We start from the raw sequence: 24419 nt of genomic DNA, 5'->3' as shown, positions 1-24419 counted from the left end.
TCTTGAGTGTATTTATGTGTTTAGTTGTGTTTAATATGTAATGAGTCAGAAATTATGCTTCTGTTAACCACCTCCCATCTAGTAAAGTGGACTTTCTTATAATTTCTAGTAAGATGAGATAGTACAAGTTTCAAATTCCAGTATTTTGTGGGCTTGGTAAATAGCTTGTGTTCATTCTTGCCTTCAATTTCACCATCAACCCAGGAATATTAAACTTCCAGCACCACATAACATAACCTGCTTTCACTAAGATTGTCAATAATTTCATATTTCCAAATAAAAAATGATTTTTTTCCTCAGTGTCAGACATCTCTGTTGAATTTGATCATGTCTTCTATATCAAAAAGGAATTGGCTCCACTTTCTTGAAATCTCACCTTTCTGGTTCTCTGGACCCCTCTATGACCATCCTTCTGACATTATTTATCCTAGGTTCTCATTAGATATGGCTGCATCTAATCATTAGATATGGCTGCATCCAAGAGTCCCATTCTTAGTCTATACCTTTTCATATATGTGTGTATATATATATATATATATATATATATATATATACACAGATATATATATATACAAAATTGGGTCCCAAATCTATATATCCAGCCCAGACTTCTTCTTTGAGTTACAAACTTATATATCCAATTTCCTGTTGTATATATGAACAGACAGATTAACTCAAACCTGTATATGTTCAAATCTAGATTTCTTTCTCCTTGTGACTCCCTACCTCTAGAAAACTGAATACTAGGAGTCCTGAAAATCTTAACTGCTAAATTTTCTCCAGTCTAGGCTTCCCTCTTAAGCCCTACTAACCCTATTTTAGTTCAAAAAAAAAAGAAATCTAAAAACATGGTCTATGCAGACAATCTGCATCGCAAGTTATGAGTGAGGAAATAATAAAAATACGATTAACAATTTGCTACATTTTTCTTCATTGTTTTACTGGATAGCATCTAATTCAGACAATTTATAAAATATATTAACTTAAAATCTTAGCCCCAAACTTGGAATAGCCCTTTTCTTTGTTTCAAACTGCTAACCTAGTTCCATTGGGAACATTTCTTTCCAAATTAATAATCAATTAATGTGTTATTAACTCTCAATATAAACCTTATCAAAAAGTTTTTGAAAGATGAAATACATAGTGTCCTCTTGACTATATATTTATTTACCCTTTGAAGTTTGAATGCAGATTTAACTTTTTCCCCTTTAAAAACGTTGCCTATCAGGTAATAGTGCAAGAAGGTTTAATCCTCCCTGTTTCTGTATAAAATGGGGGTTTCATGGGTTGTGATCAGAATTTAGGTAAGATCAATAATTTTGTTTCAGATATGTGTGTAGTTAATACACTGTAATAATTAAAAGATAAATTTATTGTGGATTGTGGCCAAAAAGTTGAAAGCCACTAGTTTAATGTATTGCAATACATAATTTCAAAAAGGACACTTACCATATGATTTCTTGAAAAAAGCCACAAAATTTACAAAGCTGTGTTTTTCTCCCTTCCCACTTCTTAGGAGCAAAGTAACTCTCTACCAGGTCAAAGTCTAAAATGTTTCCCTGTAGTCCCTTTCTTCCCAATCATCAATAAAACTAAATTTTTCAATTGTCATTCATGTTTTCACTTCATTACTTTTGAAGGCCAGAGCCTTTGGAAATGATGAAAGTCATTAAGCCAGTACAAAGTAAAGCAAAGGCTGGAGGCTATAGGATTTAAACTTGTTGCTCTATGTTAAAGGTCTGTGCCTTTGCCTGAGGGCACACCCTTAAGACAACTTCTGGAACATCAGCTCCAGTTATGTCTCGTGGAAAACCAAGCCTTTCCACATGTTAGGTAGCATTTTCACCACAAGGGTAGTGAGCTCTCTTTAAAAAGGGAGCTCTCTAATTGTCTATGTTAGCACTCTAATTCTCTGAATCCATGGAATGTAGAGAACCAAGAGTGAAAGTTTATTTTTTTTAAAGGGGACTGCAATCATATTTGAAATGACTGCCAATTTTCCTGTTCAATGGCTGATGATGTGGTTTGGATTACGTAGGCCTTTGGCTTCTCAATTTCCTTCATTCTTGCCAGAGGCTTTTAGGTATTTTTATCTTTAAGGTAAAATATTTCATAAATGAAAGGCAAGTCCATCTTTTCACGCTAGCACAAGAGAAAATGAACCCCACAGAATGGGTTGCAAGTGCTGAGTTTACCTTGGAACTTCTTTCCTTCTAGCCAAGCTTTGAACATGGGCATGCACTGGAATGTATGTGAAATACAGAAAAGTATGAAAAGTTGAGAGGGTTCCATTGTGTAGGACAAACGGACAGTTTCACATCAGCCTCGCTGGAATCCAACCATTTTTAAATCGTAAATTTCGCAGTGTAATCTTTCCATGTTGCTTGTTGCCTTTTCAAACATATTCAGAGCAAGGTGTGCTGCTGTTTGATAGATTTTTCCCCCGTTTTATTTCTGTGACAATTAGCAGATGATCACAGTTTGGTTTTTAAAGACATTATTTTCTAAGAGATTTGTAATTCTAAAAGGGAAAAAAAAGTTTATACACAATACCAAGGTATGACATTTAGCTATAGTTTAGATTTGGAAACATTTCTCATCCTTGCCTGCATGCTGATTTGTGGCACACTAACAATGCTTTTTCTGCCTTGCCATAATGAAGCATTACCCCTCAATAGATGAGCTTGAAGCACAGCTAAGCTCCTGGAAGTTGCCTTTCTCACTCTTCATTCCATGCTTATAGCACTGTTTTATTGTGTTGTTTTTTTGTGTTTTTTTTTGTCACTCTATAATAATAGCCAATGTTTATATAGCATTTTCTGTGTGAGGCACTGTTGTGGATTCATTCCATATAATATCTCTTTATAACAGCCTTTCAAGAGAGATACTCGGTAATAGATTACTTCCTTGCCTCTCTGATAGCCTGTGAATTCCTCAAGGGTGGGTATTTTGTGTTTTTGCTTTTGATCCAAAAACGCCTAATAGAATGTTGCTATCGTGTACTTTTTGTAGATAGCATGTTTCCAGAGATGATAATTTTTAAAAAGTTTCTATTTACGCAAGGCAAAATATTCCCTTACTGGTTTATTGACAGTGTGCCAAAAGAAAAAAGCTAGAGAGTGAGACTGTGTAATCCCTCACGGTCCTAACTAAACAGCAATTTATGTAGAAAAGGTGTAGGAGGGAAACAACTTTTGTCCATGTGCGATCAGCATTCTCTCAGCTTTTATGAGATGGAAGGCTGAATAAGGGAGAAAGTAATGTACTGAACAAAGCCAGCTGGAGTTTGTGAACACAGTCATTGAGTCCAGGAATCAAAGAAGACTCCAATGAATGATAACATCTATTCACTAGTATTTACATTAAACACTGAAATGTATGAATTCAAAATTAATTCTGAACACTAACAGGGCAAATTACCTAGCCTATGGGTTATCTAGTGTTGAATTTAGAGTTAGAGTAACAGAGTGGTCAGAATGAACATCTATAATCAGAGCAAACTAGTTTGAATCTGATTTCAACTCTGAAAAGCTCTTTAACCTTGGACAAAAGACTTAACTGCTCTTGGTCTCCTTTCTTTTTGCAAAATGGGGATATAATCCACATTGTAGAGTAATGGCAAGTATTAAATAGACTGATATGTGTAAAGTATAATCTATATTAGACGTATTACAAACTGATAGTTACAATCATCATTGCTTCTCTGTCCTCTTAACCTGCCAACAACAAGCCATTCCTTTGCTTGTATTTCAATTTCACTAGGTAGTAGCCAACCAGAGGGGAAAAAGAAAAAAAGACTACAACTTGAGTTTATTCAGTAATTTGAGTTATTATGCTTAAAAATGACTCCAGAAATTTATTAGTGCAAATAGAGCTTTTCATGCAACGTTTGGGACTATATCATTTTTTTTTTCCATTCCTTATTTTACTCCTGACATTGGAGGTGGCTACACCACCTGGTCGTTACTTTTCTTCTTCAGTCTTATCTGAGGCACCATCCATAAACGATTTTAGAGGTTGGAGATAAAGGATGAGGATCATTTAGCAGGTGTCACCATTCGTGGCACGGCATCACGACAAAGCACCACAGTTGCTGAGTGGATGTAATAAAGGTACATAGAACAGAATACTTCTGCTTTTTTTGGAGTATCAAGAATATTTTTGTGAGGTTTTTGTTTTGTTTTGTTTTGTTTTCCTTTATAATGTTTTCAAATTCATTTCCTTTGAACTTTATTTTAAAAATAATTTGGGGGTATTACAGGCAATGTTTTAGTTGATACATGTACAAAGAGAAACATAGAATTAAATACTTAGCACTTTCATCAGAGGGTGAAAGGAAGTCTCAATTTTAATATACTTCTGAATGATCTATGAAGAGAATATTACAGATTCTACATAAAGTTTCCCAAATGAAGTGTGTGTTATCTTAAGTATGGAAAACATGCCTATAAATATGATCTATCTTTTCCTTCTATGTGGTTTAAATTTTAAACTCTGAAGGTAATATTTTTGAAATAGAACAAAAAAGTCAGCTACTCATCAAAGCAAGACTTTCAAATTGAAGAGAAGACAAGATAACATTTCTGCTTTTAATTTTTGGTACATACAGCAATTTGGAGAGAAGCAGTTATCCATGGGGACAGATGTAAATGAAGTTTCAAACTGGGCCATGATATTAATGCATACATATTAATGAATATTCTTTTAGGTCTCAATATATTAACCTATAACAATTCCCTTGGAACTCTTCATTTCAAAAGGCAATAATATAGGTGTAAACTGTCATTTACCCCTATTCCAACTACTCTACTAGGCTACATAACTCTTATAGCCAGCTCCCAACCCATTGAACTACCATCTTAGCTGTCAGTTAAGATGTAGGATACAGGCTTCATTGAGAAGATTAGAGCCTCATCAAATAAGAGAAGCCCCTGGCACTAATGAGTTTACTTGGCCAAAGTAAAACATTAATTTCAGCAGATTTCCAGTTGAATCATTAGAGGTCTGTTTGACTTGATCACTGCCTACTTCCAACTCAAACAGGATTATCACAATACCTCAAAAAATCTGCCTTTCAGAGAGAAGGCCAAGATAGTATATTCAGGTATGGTGACCACTTATTCAGAAACATCAAATTCAGTTTAAACAAGTTAATACTTATACTTTTCTCCACAACAAAATAAGGTAAAAGTCAACACCTGAAGCTATCATATGTTCATGAATGGAACAACTTCTAAACCAAGGGCTGGTTTGAGCCACAGGATATATGCCCATTTGGGTAAACCCTTTTACTTGCAGAGATTATAGAACACCCAGAGTAAATTCTACTTCTTACTTAACATGAGTTGCTTACTTTTGTGCAAGACTGAGATTTAACATTAAAGCCAAGAAATAAATGAGATATAACTCTATTATGTCTATGAATGTTTTTACAACTGTAGACCTTCAGCATTGAGAAAATGTACGCAGAACTCTAAAGACGAATATGTGCATACATACTTTTTCATATCACTCCACTTCCTCCATGAAAACAAATCACCATTTTCCATAAAGAATATATGTCCTGGATCCAAAAGATAGCCTGGATTTAAATGTGTTTTTTGTTTGTTTGTTTTTGCCAAAGAGGTACAACAGTTTGCCTCTCTGGATGCAGTTATAATAATAGGTAAAATAGGCACAACTCCATCTTAGCAAGGTATAAATAAATAAGTCCATGTAAAGACACATATAAAACAGTAGATATTTAATAAATAGAAAACATAAAAATGAATATAATTATGCAGTAAGTTTCTTGAGGTCAGGGATTTAGTTTTATTGTTTCCATACCAACTAAAACACCAGGTATGTAGGTATGTTATCTTGCAATTAGAAGGTGAATTATGCACAGTTTGGATTTGAATAATAAAAAATACATTACAAATTTACAGAGGGGAAGTTTGATGGCAAACAGTGAAAACTATTTCATGAATAATTTAATGTTATTATTTGCATTGACATAAAAACTAAAGTATAATGCTGCCCTGAAGAAGGCTTATAGTGAAACCATGTTATTAGAAATGGCAAAGATGTCCCAGGAAAAAAAATGCATCTTGTCAAATTACATGGTTAGAGAGTGAAGATTCAGTAAATCATCTATGGTTATGTGGAATTTGGATTTCACACATAGACAACCTGATAATACATGAAAACACCACTGGTTGTGATAATAACAGCCCCTACTTTGCCTGGCTATAGAGTAGGTTAACATATTTAGAAAAAAAACCAGAATGCACATTAATTCAATTAGCAGCAGGTAGTAACATGGAGTAAGACTAGTATCCTGAACAGAGCCTCCTTATATCTTGTGCTCCACTTGGAGTAATGCATCCAAAGATAACTGCTCAGTTTATTGTGGTAAATAATATGGATTTCCACAGCCCTTCCCTACCAAAGATTTTTCTTATTTTGGCTCAAGCTCTGAAGCAACTGTGAGAAGATGGGGTCTCTGTTATTGGGGAACATTGCCACAAATCTATTGAATTCAATGTATTTTCTGATCATTCCTTTGGCCTAACACCCTAATTCTTGATCTTGAAGTACTGGAGTGCATTTAATATTTATTGAAAAGCTAGCACCACCTGCTAACAAATTATTGTGCTAAGTACTTATAAGGACCAAAGGAGATGATTAAATTTAAGCCAAAAACTCTGCCCAGCCTCATTTATTGAATTTGCACCCTTGTTAGGTGCTCTACTAACATCATATCACTGAACTTTCACCATGTCTGAACGATATCATTTTTATTTATTTATTTATTTATTTATTTATTTATTTATTTATTAGTTTCAGGTGTACAAGACAAGGTAATACTTAGACGTTCATCATTTATATCCCTCACACTGTGAACCCCCCTCCCCCCATCCACTATCCCTCCGACCTCACACTGAACCATCACATTATATATATAACATTATAGTTGGCATTCATTAATGTTTAGCTTCTGGTGTACAATGCCATGATCAGGTATCCACAGTATCCCTGAGGTGGTCTCCCAAATAGGACGCATGTCCATCGGATACCCAACAAAATCTTTACAACATTATTGAATACCTTCCCCAAATTAATTTTCAAAAAAAACCCTGAGGCCATCTTGTGGTTACCAGCTGCTTCCAAATCCCTTCACCTTTCCCCTTATCCCCAACACCCACCCCCACACCCATCTAACAACTCTCGTTTTTTTCTTTGTGTCCCCAAAACTGTTTCTGATTAGTTCATTCACATAGTCTTTTCTTTAGATTCCATATATAAGTGAGATCATATGGTACTTGTCTTTCTCTTTCTGATATCATTTTTATTCACGAGCAATGCACAGCTCAGATCAGGTCATTTATCCAAACCAAGAGATTGAAACCAGATCACTTATCTGGTACCAAGAGAGTACTGATAAAACCATTACTAACATGGATTGTGGAATAAATATTATAGTTTAAAAGCTCTGCTGTGTCACTTGCTGGGTGACCTTTGGTAAGTTTGTTTTCACACCACCAGGATCATAAATCCTGGTTTCTCCTGAATAGCCTTGGTTTACACCTGTTGTCCCAGAGTACATGTGAATAGCATCCCCTTCTCAATTTGGACAATAAATTATATAGCCATCCCTTCCCTGAGGATCAGCATTCCCTAATTCAGACAAGGAAAGAAAAGTGTTCTCCTTACAAAGGACATTGTTGAGAGTCAATGTGGTGATTGAGGTAAAGCTTTTAGCATAAGATATGGCATGCTATTAAAAGTTTTCTGATATCATCACTATCATCATCACCATCAAAATTGAATAAACAGTGTGAGTGTGTTCTGGTGTTTTAAGAGCTGAAAAATTAACTCCAGCAGGATCTGAGAAGACTTCTAATTGGAACCTTAAGTACTCATACATATGTCTGTGTGTAGAATAAGTTGTGTAGGAAATACATTGTGCAAGATATAAAAAACTAAATAGGGATTGAATTACAGAGGATCTCGTAGGTGAGGATGATGAGTTAGGTCTCTATTATATTTTCAGGGAAAACTAGTAAAGATTTCTAGAATGAAAATTGATACCATTACATCTTTTAGGGAAATAACTCTTATTGAAGTATCTCTCCCCACCCCATTTTTCCTATTCCATCACTTCCATCTAGCCCATCACCAAGTCTTTCCTTGGCTACTTTCAGAACAACACCAAGAACAACACCTTTATCTCCATCTCTACCATGGGCCTCCTTGGTCTGGCCACCACCATCTCTCATCTAGAACATTCCAGTAACCTAACCCTCATTGTTCTCCCTGCTTCCACTCTTGTACCCCAGCTTCATTTCATTTAACACAGAGAAGCTAGAGTCCTCTCTTTTTTTTTGTTTTCCTTTCTTAAACTTTTCTTGGTGATAATTCTAGATGTATAAAAAAGTTGTACAGAGAGGTCCTGTGTATGCCTCACTCAACTTTCCCAATGTTAACATCATACAAAACCATGGTATGTTCATCAAAACTGAGAATTTGGTACATTTCCATGAACTAAGCAACAAACTTTATTTGGATTTCACCAGTTTTTCCAATAACATCCTTTTTCTATTTCAAGATTCATCCCAGAAAATATTGCAACATTGCTATATTTAATTGTTGTATCTTCATAGTGTTGTCCAATATATGAAAGTTTCTCAGCCTTTTCTTTGGTTTTTCATGATCTTGATAGTTTTAAGGAACACTGGTCAGGTTTCGTTTGTTTGTTTGTTTGTTTTAATGTTATTATGTTATTGTATTTTAATGTATGTTAGTTTGGACTTGCCCTATGGTTTCTTATGACTATGGATTTGAGGCATGACTACCAGAAGTAAAATGTCCTTGTCATCTCATGTCAGGGATACTGTCTTAGTTCAAGCTGTATCAAAATGCCACGGACTGGGTAGCTTATAAACAGCAGAAATTTGTCACAGTTCTGGGGGTTGGAAGTGTGAGATGAGGGTGTCAGCATGGTCAGGGGAGGGTCCTCTTCTGAGTTGCAGACTTCTTGTTGTGTCCTCACATAGTGGAAAGATGAGGGATCTCTCTGGAGCCTCTTTTATAAAGGAACTAGGTCTCCACCCTCATGACCTAATTACCTCCCAAAGATCCCACCTTCTGATACCATTAGGTTTTCAAATTATGACGTGCAGGAGGACACAGCGATTCAATCTATAGCAGTACACGATATCCATATGATTATATCTGGCCATGTTAACCATCATCACTCGGTTCTAAAGTTACTGTTTGTCCCTTTCCAAACTCTGTTCAGTAGAAGTAAGTCACTAAACTCAGCTCGTACTTAAGAGGGGAGGAATTAAGCTCCACTTCCTAGAGTAGGAAAGATCTGCATTAATTTTTTTTTGAAATTTATCTGTAAGAAACATTTGCCCTTTTCCCCCCATTATTTATTTATTCAATCATGCATTTGATTATGGAGTCATAGGTATCTATTATATAACATACTTGTTAAAGCATAACTAATATACTATTACTTACCTGCTTAAAATGCCCCAGTAGCTTTCCTTTAATAAAACACTTTCCTTTGCTAAACTAAAATCCAAACTCCTCACTCCTCCAACAAATCCTATGGAATATACTTAGTTTAAGACCTCGTCTCATACGATTCCCTAGTCCCTATTCCTGCTCTCTCCAGACCAAAGTGGTGTAGCTACAGTGGCCTTTGCTTGAATTTGTCATACTGTTTTCCTATCCTTACCTTGGGACTTTCATTTGTCTCTGCCAAGAATACTTTCATGTTCAATCTTTGCATCAGGTCTCAGCTTAAAAGCCACCTTTTCAGAGAAGCCTCTCTTGATCACCTGCTCTAAAATAACTAATCCGTTACACTAGCATCTACTCTTTTGATGGCACTCATTGAATTGGAAATTATTATTCGTTCCCTCCTGTCCCTACCACCAGAACATAAACCCTGCGAGAACAGGAACTTTGTTTTGCCACACCCAGCACTCAGAACAATGTCTAGGGCATAAGAAATAATAAATGCTAGGTGAATATATACATAAACAAATGAAGGTAGGGGAGGGCCAAGAGACCTGAGACAGGAAGATGAAATAGAAAAATACTACAATAATCAAGGCAGGAGGCAATGAAGAATTAAGTTTCAAAGGCTTGCAATTCACTGTCCGTGCTGTTGATCACAGGCTCATTATTCTCTCATTTCTAAAGATGTTTCCCTTCTTACTTAAGGATCACGAATCTCATACTGATTTAGGAATCTGCCTGTAGTTAAGGAACAAAGCTACCTTTATATCAGCACAGTGACTACTTTTCAAAAATAATTAGCTGTCCTCTAGGCTCTGTAGCCCCTCACTAGTTTGACAAATTCTTCCTTTGGCCTACCGGAGCTTCTCCAATGGCTGACAATTGCCGAAGCCATGACTCAGAGTTCATTTGTACACGGGGACACAAACAGACAAAAAGAGTGTGTTTTGGGGGATGGAGACTAAAAGGAGAGGGAATATTTGTTATGTATCTTCCTTCTGCTTCCCCAGTCATCTTAGGTCTAAAGCCGCTCAATTTTCAGACCAAGACACTTGATCTGAGGGTGTGTTTTCATGGCTTCTTTGTGGGAAGAAACAATTGGAATCCTACTTCCCATCAGTGTGTTCTCATTGCCTGCCAGGCCTTCCCCTCTGCTCCCAATTCTTCCCCTAAAGAATTTGTATACTTTACAGAAAGCAACATTAATAACAAAAACTGCCCTATGTTGACTTCAAGAGAGGTCAACAAAGACAGGAAATGAGAAATCAGGCGATAAAGTACTTGTTTTAATTCCATCTTAAACCCATGTGGTCTATGAGTGTAAATGTAATATTGATCTTAAGGGATATAGAAGAAATAGTAGGATGCTTAACTCTAACAGAGAAATGAAGACCTGGTATGTCCCAGCCTCCACTAGTAGTTCAGTGGGTCATCAAGTCTTACCTATCACTTAGCAGAATACTATCTGGGGACTGTCCTTGCTATTGCAATGCCTTGCATGTATTTGCCTCTGGCCTTTCCATACGTCTTTCCTGCTGCCTGTAGTACCCTTGGTCTCATCTTTACCTAGTTAACGCTCATTCATACTTTGGGGCTCAGCATTGTGTCCCCTGGAAAGTTTTTTTTTGGTGAAACTTTAAAGAACCACTAAGAGTACGCTGCACGTCTCCTGTTCTGGCAGTCACCACACTTTGTGGTGCTTATTTTCTAGCTTTCCTGCTAGATTTATATAATTCCTTGAGGGTGATAACTGGGTTGATCTAATTTTCCCCAGCTCTCGGGTGGAACTATTAATATTAACTCAGTATATGGTATGAGGCAGCACTAATTAAGTTCCAGGCTATTTAATCAAAAAGTGGTTTAAAAATATTTTTTTCATTTTTTACTTTCAACAAATAACTTCCTCAAAGGAAGGCGCTCAATCACAAGATGAACGTTTCAATGTACTGGTCACAGTTTATATCCAGGTATTTGTTGTGATCACATCCCAAGTACAAAAACTTAAAATTCACAGAATTCTTTCAGCCTCCAATGTGTCAAGGTTTCCAAATGAGTAATTGCTATAACCTGAATAGCTTTTATTTTTTTTTTAAAGAATTTTAATGTTTTATTTTTAAAATTTTCCCAGTTGTATTAAGATATAGTTGTCATATAACACTGCATTAGTTTAAGTTGTACCACATAATGATTTGATATACTATGTACAAATTGCAAAATGTTTGCCACGACAGAGTATTATTGTTTGTTTGTGTATTCAGCCCTGGCTTAGCTCTTTTTAACTTATGTTAAACCTATTCATTTCTAATGAGACATGTGGAAGAACAGGATCTGAGCAACCAAACAGAACTATGAGCTCTTCTACTATAGAAGACTTAAAACAACAACAACAAAAAATTATGAATAGAAATTTAATCAATCAGAATTCTTTGCAAGAGCTGCTATCTTTCTTCCCTCTTTGAAACCTTAACTTATTGGGGCAAATGAGAAAAACAACCTCAGAAATCCTGTGTTTCCATGTTGCCATTTACCTAATATTAATGCTCTTATAAATATATAAAATTATCCTTTGCCCACAGTTATTTTAAGCTGGCTGCATTATTAACTGTAAATGATATTTTTTGAGGAACCAAAATCACCAAATAGTATCCCCTATTTTATAATGGACATTGATAAGAAAACAGAATTTAGTATATAGGCAGCTTTTGTGGAGCAAATCCATTCTGTTTACTGAGGACAATCGTATTGAATATGCTTCCCGTGAAACTGAGAGCATCACTTGCCTTTTAAAGAAGAAAATCTACATAACTATTATAGTAAGCATAGAGAGCAGCTTGCTAAATAATGCATAGTTTTCAGTATTAACAACTCAACAGCTACATCCACACTATGTGATTCTAATAGCTCAGATAGTGCTTGTCACCTTGGCAACCCAATGAATAATAGCAATTGCATGGAAACACATGTTGTACTTGTTTCAATATTTCCTATTATAGTAAGGTCCTGGAAATGGGGGAAACTAATCTATGTGCTCCGTCTGGGAAGGCTGGGCTATCACAGTTTTCAGGAGACATCCTAAGTAAAATGTTTAAAAAGCTTTGAGGCAGATTGTTAGAGCCTAGAAAAATGGAGACCACACAGAGATCTTAGGATACGTGAATGTCCAGATACCTGGGCTTACTTTTAAAACATGGATTACACAATGGTAAGGAATGTTATGTTTGACTATAAACCAAGATGAAGCCACTGAAATATCCTCCAGGCCAACTATCAGAAAACTGGATAATGGTCTGTAAACTAGAAGAGCTAGGTTTCTGTTTGATAGTATAACAAAAGTTTTAATGTTGAAGCATGCGGAAGGCAAACCCTCACCCATTCTCCATAGCAGTGGGAGATAGGAACAGGCAAGAAGCAAGCAGTAGTAGCAGCAGGTGTAGCAGCAGAGAAAAAGTGAAGGGTCTCATTCCACCAGAATTGATAATAAGGGACCCATTGTTTTGCAAACCAAAGAATATAGGGCAGTTATAATGAGACATGCTCAGCATCCACAAGGCAAAGCCTCAACATTCATGGGCAGTGAGTGAGGTTTGGGAAGAGGAGAGGAAATGTTTGGGCATCCTAATCCAGTGGATGTGAGCCACCAAAACTCAAATATCTAATGACAAGTTTGCAAAAGGCCTAGGAAATGAAAGGTCACACAGCATATATAAGAAGTCTATATTTTCAGGGACTATTCTTAAAGGTAATATGCATATAAATGTTTTCTAAAAAATGTTTCAAACATTTTCTCATATGTTTGACTCATGACTTTCCTTTTCAGAGCTGTAAATATTATCCCTTCAGAGGAAAGGCAAGGTGTACCACGAGGTGAGATGATTGAGACCATGGTAATACTTCCCCCTCCGTTAGGTGGGAAGAAATCAATAGGATAGAAGAGACTCTCTTCAGATTGAAAGACACACAAAGACTGAAAGTATAGGGATAGAAAAAGGTATTTTATGAAAATGGAAAAAAAAACACCAACAAAAAGCTGGGGTAGTAATATTTATACCAAACAAAATAGACTTTAAAACAAAGACTATAATGAGACAAAGAAGGACCCCGTAATCCCACTTTTGGGTATTTATATGAAGAAACCCAAACACTACTTTGAGGGGACGTGTGCATCCATATGTTCATTGCAGCATTGCTTACAATGGCCAAGATGTGGAGGCAGCCTAGTGGGACAGCTTGGATGGAAGAATGGATAAAGAGGAGGTGGTACATATATACAGTGGGATATTGCTTGGCCAGGGAAGGGAATGGGTTCTTGCCATCTGCGGTGGTATGGATGGACCTGGAGGGTATGGTGCTGAGTGGAGTGTCAGATAGAGAAAGACAGATGCCATGTGATTTCACTTATATGTGGAATCCAAAGAACAAAATAAACAAACAAACAAAACAGAAACAAACTCAGAGATACAGAGAACATTTTGATGTTTGTCACATGGGAGGGGGTTTGGGGGGTGGGTGAAAAAGGGGGAGTGATTAAGAAGTACAAATTGGTTATCACAAAGTAGCCATGGGATGTAGGGTATACATAAGGAATATAGTCAATAATGTAATAACTATGTATGTTGTCATATGGGCACTAGACTTATTGGGGTCATAGATGGAAGGAAGTTGGAGGGGCAGGGTGAAAAATGTGAAGGGATTAAGAAATACAAATTGGTAGTTACAAAAAAGTCATGGGGATGTAAAGTGAATATAGTCAACAATATGGTAATAAATATGTATAGTGCCAGGTGGGTACTAGACTAGTCACTAGTTAAGACTAGTTAAGAAGGGGATCACTTCTTAAATTATATAAATGTCTAACCACTATGCTGTATACCTGAAATTAATGTAAATTAATAATTTAAAAATGAAAAAAGTGAAAAAAATCTCTCTATTATTCTATTCTCTAGTCTTATTACTTATTACAGTCATAGAAAACTGTAATTATTAGTTTCTTAGATATCCTTTGAGAAATACCTTATGTATGTATACACAGCTCATGTATGTATACACATACTTATGGGGGTTAGAGGGGTAAAAAAAAATGGGGCATATTATAACGTTGTCTTTTGCTTTACTCTTTTTCATTAAAATATATCTATAGGAGATTATTCCATAAGAACACATATAGATTTCCCTTATTTTAAAATAGTTGCATGCAATTCTATAAAAGAGAATATATTTTATAATATATATAGATACAATATAACTACAATAAATAAAACTCTAACTAATTACTTGGTGATACATATGTTGTTTTCAGAATTTGTGATTACAACCAATGAATGATTCCTCCCAACATTTCAGAACTACCGGTCCAATAATAAGGATAAAAACAGTTAGGTCCTTCACTGACTACAGGAAGGTGTCATGGTTGTAATTAGTATGTCTGTAATTTTCTGAAATGAGTACCTACTGCAGCACACAAATTTTTCTGTTAGCACAAATATTTTTCTGCTAGCACTTCCATCCCTCCTTCTACTACTGTACGTCATTCCTTTGCCTTCTCCATCTCTTCTATCTTCTATCTCTTCTATTTTAGAAGACCCTCTTGTCTTCTAAAACTTGACTCCCTTTGACTGCCTCCCCCCTCTTTTTTTTTCAATCCATCCTACTCTTCTCTTTGTCCTAAATATGCCTTAGTCTTCAATTTGACTGAAGGTCACTGCAAGAGAGTAACTCATGCTTCTCCCATAGTGTATGCATGGGGTTTGTGGTCACTCTTTTCCTCTGTACATCCAATATGGTAAGCACTATATAAGCGTAAGAAATAAAAATAATAGTGTATAGTGATCTACTGGACTTAAGTGACTCCCCTTTAGATCCTAAATAACTTTTGGAATTCTAAATAATGTCTGGATGGCTTTTTCTGAAGAAACATTGGAAGTTATATAATAATATTGCTGTAATGTACAAATATTAGTCTGATCCAGTACTAATACAACAAATAAAGTCACCAATTACATAAACCTGTATGTGCCTGAGGTGTGCATAATGGTTTAAAGTCTGCAAAACACTTTGATATTCGTAATCCTAATTTTAAAGCTAGAAAACAATCAATCGGTTTTAATATCCTATTGATAAATAATGCCTTTTGAACTTCCAAACATGAAATGTGCCACTTTAAGTGTTTCTATTTACCAAAGAATCATATATATCTTACTTCATATATATTTCTTTCTTCAGAGTGACAGTTTCAGTGTGAAACGGCTTAAATTAATAGCCATCTTTGTTTTATGTTTCCTCTCTGAAATAATTTATAGATTCTAGGTACTCTATTTTCATAAGTAAGCAGCCACAAAAGATTAGAAAAAAATACAGCACAATGAATTTTCTTGGCAAAATAATGTCTTAGCTAAATAGTGTCTATTAATTCACCAGTGCCACTGGCAGCTGGTTTTAGTGCTATACAATAAATGACAAAATAAGCCTTTGTGAGAATTTTTCAATATTCTGTCATGTGGTTATGGATTTCAGAGTTTCTTCCTGTCAGTTTTATGCTGCATTTCTTTACAAAACTGATAGACAGCTGACAAGTCAAGGAAAGTTAAAATATTTGGCTGGTGGCGAAATTAACAGAATTTTTTTTCTTTAGGGGAATAAAACATTTATTCTAACTTTAGAAAAATAAGTTAGAACTTTCAAGAATTAACCATTTCCCTTAGTCAGATGGCCTGGAGTCATGTCTGTCTCTTACTTGCTGTAAAACCCTGGGCAAATTATCTAGCCTATCTGTGCCTCAGTTTCCTTATCCATCAGAAAACCCTCATTAGGTTTTTGTAGAGGTTGAAGGAACAATTTTGTATAAAGCACTTAGTATAGTGCATGGCATTGTAATTTCGATAATAATAGTTTGAATTCAAACGGCTTTCTTGTAGGTTGCAGGGATGAATATTAAATAGTATTTTAGAGTCTACGTTTATAAAAAGGCACCTAAAGTCATATAATGATACTGTTGTACATTAAACCCTTCATTTTCCAAACAATACTGTGAAAAGCATTAACATTTGGTAATAATTATAATAAATAGAGGTGGAAAAGCTACTTAGAGAGTAAAGAAGAAAAGAGTGGAGACCCACTGTTCCCTTGGTATATTTCGATCTTTGCCATTCTGGATCTAGTCATTAAAATGTTTACTTCTATCTTCACTCACAACTCACACACTCTCCCCCAATTTAAATTTTCCAACAATTCATTCCATCTGCTTTCTCACTCAACCACCCACAGTTACTGACAGCTACCTCCTACACGAAGGAAAAAGTGCTGATGCCTTCTAAAGGAAGTTGACAGAAAACACTCCAGCTTTGAGGTAAGCTATCAAAACTGTCTTGGTGCCACCAGGAAGGAAACCCAAGGCAAGAGGACTTCATTTTGTTTCTCATGGTGCTGTTATTTCTAGAAGAACAGAACTCTTCTATCTAGATAATCAAAACATACACACTTATACTTTTAAAGAAGGAGGTCGTAAAGTAATAGGCATAGTGGATAGCAAATACAGAGATGGGAGAAAGAAATTCATCTTTTTTCTTCTTTTAATGGGGAGAGAAAGTATGTGAGTAAGAAAGGTCATCTTAGGAAGCAAAGTCCTCAAACAGCATAATTAGTTTCTGAGCCCCACAAAGTAGGACAAGTATCACTGCATCAACAGAGGCTTGACACAACTTTACTGGTTAGACTGATGGTCAAGGGTAAACTCACATTGTATCATTTGTTCAAAATACAAAATATATTTATTCAAAATATTTATTCAAAATAATATTTGAATTTTGTTGAAATACTTAATTTAACTAAGCAATAAAGTTGGTTATATTTTATTCATGCTGCTCTCAAGAAACCATGTTTTAAGGTTAGAGTTTAAGAACTCTAATGAGAAAATAATAATAAGCTGCTCATTGAGACAATGGCCTGGCAATGATATACTACCCATGAAGGGACAGGCTTGCCCACAATTCTTGCTTCTAGATAGAGAGGATTATAAGGGACTGTCAGAGGTATACTGGCTTCGAGTAGAATGCAATCTGTTATAAGTAATAATCCCTGTCCTCAATATACGTAGGTATATATAGGTAAATAGAACATAGCATGATGAAGAGAAATAACAGTCCTTTTCTCAGTAGTATTGAAAAAAATTTCCTTTTCATCTTTGACCTCAGCAAGAGGGTCAACGAGTAAACAGCAGTTATATTTTCATTTTCTATACACCTCTCAGGAAATCAAACAAATCAAAAATGCATTTGGAAACTGTCTGTACCTTTTCTGTATGCTCCATCTTGTCTGACAGAAAGGAAACTCCTTGCAGGCACAGCTGTTCTTCTGCCACATACTTGAATCTGAACACCATAAATCCTCAATAAAAGTTCAAGGCAAAAGCTAATAAAAGTTTTTAGTGAAAAGTTCTACTGAAAGCAGGAGTCACATTTCAGTTCACAATTAAACCCCATATTGTCAAATTCAGTGCCTACCTTCTACATGGCATATACATGTTCAATAAGTATGTACGAAATAAGTGCTGAATCCATTTTAGTTGACTAATAAATAATAGTATTCCTAAAGAGTTAGCAGGCCGATGCTCATCTGAATTGTGTGAGGTAAGTTTCCTTCTTGCCTTCCTCCTCACCTCCTCTACCCTATCTGCAGACACCTGCTTTCAGAGGATTTCTTGGAACCTGGCCTCCCTAATGGAAGGCCTGCCAGTAAGAATAAAAGCCTGCAACAACTGTTCAACCCTGAGAGGGGGCTGAAAACTCCAGACCATTAAACTGTCAGGGAACGCCTCTACTTTCTTTATTTTCCCTGCAAGCATTAGCTTCTCTTTCAGGGATCCCCCCATGGGCCATGGGCTAACACACACAATTCTATTTTCAGGGCTAACAAAAGACAGAGCTGCAGAGGAATAGGTCACTTGCAATTCCTTGTTTCCTTGCAGGCACTTGCTTTGTTCTCCAGAGCCAGGAGGGAACTGGCAAACAACTGAAGGTAAGTAAGAGGAAATTCTCTCATTGTGCGGCTCTGAGACAAAGTCTACGCAGCTATTTCAAAGCAAATGTCACGTGCCAGTGATGAAGATTAAAAAAAAAGGAAGAATTATTGCTATTCATTGTATCCTTAAATTGTCAGGAATAGAATTATCAATATTTTTACGAGTGATAGAAGAGTTTGATCATACTTTATTCACCCACGAGAAAATTATACATTTTGTGATTTTTCTGAAGATCGTTAATGAGTAGCTAAACATTTCTTTACTGTTTTACACCAGGCCCTTTTTCTATCTGTAAATCAGTGTTTTTAAATTTCCATGAAAATTACCCATTTTTAGAACTACTGTTTTATTTTTTGTAGAAACAGAGGGAATGACTTAGAGGAATGTTGTGGGAAAACTCTGGTGGTAGGCACACTGACAATGGCTCCCTGTTTCATAACAACCCTTGTAACTCTCCTCTCCCTAACAAAGGTAGGCCACCAAGAGCTACTTTTGGAACTCATGGTCATCCAAGAGAGTCAGCTGCTATCAGCATGGCTGCATCAGTGGTTAAAAGAACTGAAAATTTACCTGATGATGAATAGCCACTGCACTGAGCCACTAAGTGCCCTTGTCCTAAACCTCTCCATAGCCCAGCAGGTAATGGAGGTTAACTCCAGGCACCGCAGGGTCTTTAGGGTCCCTCTCACTGCAGCTGATTGCTGGGCCCTTGCATAGTTGTTAAACAGCAACACTGTCCCCCTGGCCCCACTCCCTTGCCCTTGGATTGAACCAGGCGTGGACATCAGAGTAGAGCTGGACGTTTAGATTCTCTCTCCCAGGAAGCTGGAATCAGTACCCAGAGAAACACATCATTCTCTCGGGGCAAATCTGTAGCAAATAAATCAAAATCCTGTAGAAGAGCCATGTAAATGGCAGTGGACTAGGGAGAGCAATCAGAGGAATCTGATTCTTCAGAGAGATGAAAAGGTGTGTCTATTGATCGATCGATCGATTGATCTATCTATCGTATATGTATATGGAGAAAGAGAGAGAGAGAGAGAGAGAGAGAGAGAGAGAGAGAGAGAGAGAATGGAATAGAACCTACTGAATGTTTTATAATTGCCCATTCCTTCTTTACTTGAAGATAACTGCCTTACTGTGTGTTATGGACCGAATCGCATGCTCCTTCCCTTCCTCAACCAAATTCATACATTGAAGCCCTAACCTCCAATGTTACTTATTTGGAAACAGGGCCTTTAAAGAGGTTATTCGGGTTAAATGAGGTCATCAGCATGATGCTCTAATATAATAAGACTTTATAAGAAGTGGAAGAGATACCAGCCATTTGCATGCACAAAGGAAAGGCCACGTGAGCACACAGGGAGAAGGTGGCATCTGCAAGCCAAGGGGAGAGGTGTCTGGAGAAAGCAAACATGCTGGCGTCTTGATCTTAGACTTCCAGGCTGCAGAACTGTGAGACCGTACATTTTGGTTGTTTAAGACACCCAGTCTGCTATTTTTTTATGGCAGCCTTAGCAGACTAATCCTCTGCCTGTAGGTTCTGAGAGACAGCAGAGTACAGTAGTTAACAATGTTTTTTCTTTCCACAGTTTCAGTTACTCGAACTCAACCATGATCCAAAAATATTAAGTGAAACATTCCAAAAACAAACAATCATAAGTTTTTAATTGTGTGCATTCTGAGTAGTGTGATAAAATCTCACACTATCTTACTTAGGCCCTCACAAAATATAAATCATCCTTTTGTCCAGCATACCCAGTTGTATGTGCTCCAGGACCATTAGTCACTTAGTAGCTGTCTTGGTTATCAGATGGACTGTCCTGGTATCACAGTGCTTGGTTTCAAGTAATCCTTATAATAGCCTAACTCTATGTCACAATGCCTACGTCTTTCACTTCACTTCATTTTATCACATTGTATTATCTCACATCACAAGAAGAAGGGTGAGTACAGTACAAGATAAAGTGAGAGAAACCACAATCACATAACTCTTATTACTGTATATTGTTATATTCTATTTTATTATTGTTGTTACTCTCTTCCTGTGCTTAATTTATTAATTAAACTGCCATAGCTATGTATGTATAGGAAAAACACAGTATATATAGAGCTTAGTATTTGTGGTTTTAGGCATGCATTGGTAGGCTTAGAACATATCCCCCACAGATACGGGCGGGCTACTGTATCATTAAAATACAACCATCACCCCTTTTGCTTACCATGGTTGGAGTTCTTTTCTGTATTTGTACCAAAAATTGCTTAACATCTGTGCTTCCATTTCTGCATCATTTAGATGGAAATAAATTACTTAACCTCTAGCTCCTACATTCTTATAAACATTGGATTTTGATATTTTTATCTAATTTTTGACTCTGGGAATCTAGTTGTTTGATGGCAAATTTGAACTGGCACTCTGCTGTTTTTCAAGGATCGTTCAATTGTGATAATGAATTCAAAATACATTCTGTCACACTGTCTTTTTGTTGTTGTTGTTGATGGTGTTTTTAACAATCTGAGCCCTCCATCAAATATTTCAGGAAGTCTTCTTTTTTGTAACTTGGTAATAAATATAGTCTTCTTTTTTGTAACTTATAATAAATATAGGCTTGTTCTATAGGCTAATTAAGCCTCAGAATAGAGATACCAGCCTAACTTCTAAAGTGAATAGCAGTTCAGACATTTATCTAATGTTGGATATTAGATTCTTCTGTTCACAGAAAATAGATTTGTGAGTTCATCTTACACAAGATGTCTTTATTCAGGACCCTGTTTCAGAACTTGTACTTTTCCACAGTTCATAAGGATACTTCCTTCCTCTGTTCTTTCAGGTGACAGCCGAAGCAAGAACAAGGAAGTTCTGCTCCTTGTCCCATTAATTATGCTTTTCCATGTTTGAATAAATGGCCTACATCTGCCAGTGCACACTCGAAAGTGGTAGTCCTAATGACATTCTGAATATATGCTCAGATAGGTGACCTGTGTGCTAGATCAATGCAGTTTTCTATAATGCAGTTTTCTATGAATCACAGCCAAAGTTCAAGCAGGACTTCCCCACCTTTTATTTTTCCCAGCCAGATTTTTATTTGAAAACATTGAGAAGGCGATTCTAAAATTCATGTGAATATGAAAAGGATCCAGAATATTAAATTTTTTTTTTTTAAAAAGGAGAACAAAGTTGAGATGCTTATCTGACGTCAAGGCTTTACAGGAGTCCAGGCAGCAGGTATCAGAATAGGGTGGAGGACATAAAGAAATGTGGATGACGTCAAAGTATGTGTAGGAAATGTGACTGAAAGTTCATAGCAAGGAATCAGTAATGTGGGGAGAGACTGAGGATTATTCCTGAGTTTCTGGTTTGCATAACTAGCAGGGGAATGTAAATGAAGGAGCTGGAAAACAAGCAGGACCTTTTAATAAAAATGAATAAGCGGAAATTCAGTCAACTAAATATTTGAGAGTACATTTCATTGTTTAGTATTAGCACTTAATGAGCATCAAAAGGATCAGTCAAATTTTCACAAAACTGTCTGATGGGACCGAACCTAAATATTACCCATGCTCAACTACAGATCTACCACAAGTTAAAATGGCAATGTTATCCAAGGTTATCTGTGCAATTCAAAAATAAATATATTCTGAAAACAGACCATTAGTTCACCCATCCCAACCCTTTTAAAGATAAAAATAAAGATATAAACAAAAAAATAAATGTCATTAGACTGAAATTTGGGTCTCTTTACACTGAAGATGTGGCTGCATCTACTAGTATTAATTCTATATAACAAATGTAGATTAATAATTTCTACACAAAATAAGTAATGATAAAAATATGTCATGTATTCCATACAACAATACAATACAGGTGATATTATTCCCATTTAATTAATGCAGAAATGGAAGCACAGAGGTTAAGTAATTTGTCCAAGGCTACACCGTTACTTGAACTAGATATCCAACCCAAGTCTCTCTGAAATTAAAGTCTGTGTTCTTAACCCCATCACTGTACGCCTCTCAGAATGCTGGGAGCATATAGTTTGGATGAGAAAGTCTGAAGGTCTAGGTCCCATTACAAGCTGGGCCAGTAACTAGGGACATGACCCTAGTCCAGTCCCTCGTCTTCCCTGGGCCTCATTTTCATCATTTATTAAAAATAGGGGGGCAGTGTTGAACTACTCAGTCCCTTGCGGGGAGAATGTTTGGCTCTGTCCAACCTCTAGTCCTGAAACCGCCCAAATTCCCCACCGCCCCAAATTCATGTAATCTTTCTCTTGCCACTAAAAGCCCTTCATCTTATGCATAAGCAAATTAAATTTACTACTCTTTCCTCTATATGTCATTTCATATTAAATGTCATTAAAAATCTGTGGAAAATGTCATAGGCCAACCTAATTTGGAGTTTGAGAAACTTGGGCTCTTTTGTTTCATGGCAAACACATTTACTACCTATCTAACTAAATGTTGCTTTTTTTTTTCCTTTTAATTCTTATGTGATTAACTATAGCCCTGCAAATTGAAAAGGGATACGTTTTCTCAATTGCTTCAGTCTTTGTATCTTATAGTCCATCTGGTGCCACAGCAATGATTGTGATGTCAAAATTGCAATTAGTTACACTCAGATACAATTAGGGAAAAGGCCAAGGGAGATTGTGTCCAGGCCTCAATACCTGTGATTACTGGGCTAATTGTGAAATTGAAGTTTAAAACCAAGAGACTTGGTTTCAGGCTGGAGCTCGACCACTTACTAGCTATGTATACTTGGGAAAGTCATTTAATGGAATAATAATTGAAGAGCTTGAGTTCTTTGAGTCAAATTATGTGTGTTCAAATCTCACCTCTGCCAGTTAAAATGTGCACACTATTTAACATCTCTGTTCCTCTATTTCTTTCATGATAAATTCAGACATTATACCTATCTCAGAAGAGTTGTTCAAAATATTGAACACAATATTGTATTTTATAAAGCATTTACCAGAGTGCCTCCTTCCTATTAAGTGCTAGTTTTTATGAATAGTATCTGTATTTTGAGGGAGGCCATTATTAGATAAAATTCTAGGCAACAGTTGTCTAAGTTTATATATCTTTAGAATACAATTGTATGTATCTCATAGGATTGTTGTCAAGACCAGATGTTGGAACCCAATAAAAAGTGTTTTGTAAGTTGAAAGCATTAAATTACCATTTTCTTAACACATATGATCTGTAATAAGATCATCTTGTATTAATTTAAAAATTATTTACTGAGTGCTTGTAAAAGGCACTAAGCTAAGCAATATGAAAAATGTAAATTAGATATGGGTTCTATATTTAAATGGTAACAAGAATATTGCTAACTCTAGGGGGGGTGGCCTATTAGTTCAGTTGGTTAGAGCCTGATGCTCATAACATCAGGGTTGCCAGTTTGATCTCAGCCTGGGCCAGTGTGAGCTGTGCCCTCCACAACTAGATTGAAACAACTACTTGACTTGGAGCTGATGGGTCCAAAAAACACACTTAAAATAAATAAAAGTTTAGGGGAAGAAAAAAAAGAATATTGGTAACTCTAATACAAGATAGAAGGCAACGCACTGGTGCCAAATCAATGTTCTACTCTAAAAGGAAAATTCTTTGAGGTAAGTGTTGAAGGACAAGAATGATTTAAGCATTGGTATGGGGTGATGAAGAAAGGAAAAAGGCATCCTCAACAAAACGAAATAGCATGATCAAAATCTAGGAGGTGGAAAAGCACAAATCCTATAAGAACTATGAAAAATGAGTGGTACAATTTAGCCAGAGGAGAATGTATGAAAGGGATGAGTGAGTAATGAGAATGAAGCCACGTTATAGAAGATGTTAAAGGCAGGAAGATAAATGGCCACACTTTAAATTTAAAATTAGAATGGATTAAAAA

The 24419-nt window shown here is 36.2% G+C and overlaps 1 protein-coding gene across 2 annotated transcripts in view; it reads right to left on the bottom strand.

Annotated features, from left to right (window-relative positions):
* The window catches only part of PRKG1 (protein kinase cGMP-dependent 1), a 1143489-nt gene that overhangs the window by 447096 nt on the left and 671974 nt on the right, over nt 1-24419 (bottom strand). The window lies entirely within an intron of this gene.

The sequence above is a fragment of the Rhinolophus hipposideros genome (genome assembly GCF_964194185.1).
Source record: "Rhinolophus hipposideros genome assembly, chromosome: 15".
NCBI classification, from domain to species: Eukaryota; Metazoa; Chordata; class Mammalia; order Chiroptera; family Rhinolophidae; genus Rhinolophus; species Rhinolophus hipposideros.
Note: the sequence above shows the minus strand (reverse complement) of the source record. Positions and strands in the feature narration are given on the sequence as shown.